This window comes from Salvelinus sp. IW2-2015, unplaced genomic scaffold, assembly GCF_002910315.2.
Source record: "Salvelinus sp. IW2-2015 unplaced genomic scaffold, ASM291031v2 Un_scaffold13465, whole genome shotgun sequence".
NCBI classification, from domain to species: domain Eukaryota; kingdom Metazoa; phylum Chordata; class Actinopteri; order Salmoniformes; family Salmonidae; genus Salvelinus; species Salvelinus sp. IW2-2015.
In genome coordinates this window covers 1-1,642 of record NW_019954721.1, presented here as the reverse complement: position 1 = coordinate 1,642, position 1,642 = coordinate 1, and the positions used below count along the sequence as shown (strand labels likewise).

At 39.2% G+C, this 1,642-nt stretch overlaps 1 long non-coding RNA gene across 1 annotated transcript; it reads right to left on the bottom strand.

Annotated features, from left to right (window-relative positions):
* Positions 1 to 432: 432 nt before the first annotated feature.
* On the bottom strand, positions 433 to 1,316 carry LOC112080233 (uncharacterized). The gene is made up of 2 exons (XR_002896145.1): positions 1,206 to 1,316; positions 433 to 732 (listed from the first exon to the last, which is right to left on the bottom strand). It is a non-coding gene; the product is annotated as an uncharacterized lncRNA (long non-coding RNA).
* Between the last annotated feature and the right edge of the window lie 326 nt (positions 1,317 to 1,642).

Sequence of the window (1,642 nt, the reverse complement as noted above, 5' to 3'; positions counted from 1 at the left end):
GCTACCAATTGTCACTCGTTTGGAGATATGGTGCTCACATGCAAGATGCGCATCTTGTCACTTTGCACTAAAAAGCTTTATCAATTTGGAAAAATATACTTTTCTATATAAAATTGGTGACGCAAGATGCTGCATGAGTCCACACAATGTCACCAGTTAGAGCTCTTGTGAACTCTATTAAATCGGGAGCCCCTAATTATGCAATGTTATGCTTTTAAACTAAATGTTTTAAGAAACACCAGCTTTAATTGTGAGAGAAAATCCAGCATATTTTTATCTTGCAGATGTTATATAATTTGAAGCAGAAAGTTCGGCAGAGAGTGCTACATGGTCTCGAATTCAGAATAAAACAAACTACTGTAACATCAGTTTTGATACAGGATGTGTCTTGTAGTTAAACACTTTATTCCCATTAGGCACAATAGTAGGTGGTTGAGTGATTGGTTTTTATTTCAGGAATTTTCAGTGTACATACTTGGAGCCCACTTTCTCTGCTGCAACTTCCTCAAAGCCAGGGTCACTCATCCATTGATATTTTGGTGTCTCATCTCCTGTGTTCTCTCATCAGCAGTCGCCATGTACAGCATCCTCCTCAAAGTCTCTCCCTCTTTGTGAAGGTACCAGTGGAGGTAGTAACTGCTGCAGAGGACTGTCACAAGCCATTCGATGAGAGACGTTTTGGGTGTCAGTTTGTCAAGGTGAATTCCTGGCACAGCTCTGCAGTTCCTGACACTGTACAGAATGTCCGATGAATAAAGAAAGTAACATCATCATCATGAACAAGGCCAATACATAACAGATATATATATATTCCATGGCCAGTATTCAGGATTATGGACTGGATTCAATCTGATTGAACTTTGTCTGCTTTGCACATTCGAAAGGCAACGTTCCTGCATTCGTGAAGTCCTCAATCACAGTAAACACGACATATGTCGGAAATTATCTTTAAAAGGTGCATAAGTGACAAAGTGTGATCGGATTGAATCCTGGTCTATCTCTCTGCCAGTGTTTCCCCAGGCACCTAGTAAATACAGGAAGTAATATACAACAACTAAATGAACTCAAATACTGAATTCAAGTCATTCTTGACTGTTTCTTCTCCCAGAGAACTTTTGGATCAGACATATCATCAGTAGTGCACTAAAATAAATCAAAAGTGGAATTCCAACAAGAGAATAAGCTAACCCACAAAATGTACTTACCCACAAAAAGGAGGAAGATCAGCTAAGACATGTTTCATCTAAGTCTAATTGTTTACACAGTGGTGTTTCTACTCAGTTCCCTGTGTATCATATGCACTGTTATTCAAGTGGGAGTCACCTCCAGGGTTGTACAATTTCGGGAGGTGCATGGAGTTAGGCACGGATCTTCTGTACAGCCAACGTTCACTGCAACTGCCTCATAATCTCTGGCGCCGCATGGACCCTTCGCGCCGTGGAGGCCAAAAATGTGGTTTTATCCTGGCCTTACTTCAAGACCCTGATAAAATAAATAAGTGTGTGAAGTATCGATAAAATGTATGAATTGTCTATTCAACTGAACATTATAGATCAAACAATGATAATTAGTATTTTAAATTGTGATTTCATTTACATCTTAAAAAACCTAAATGTAATGAATTCAGTTGACGCAATGCTGT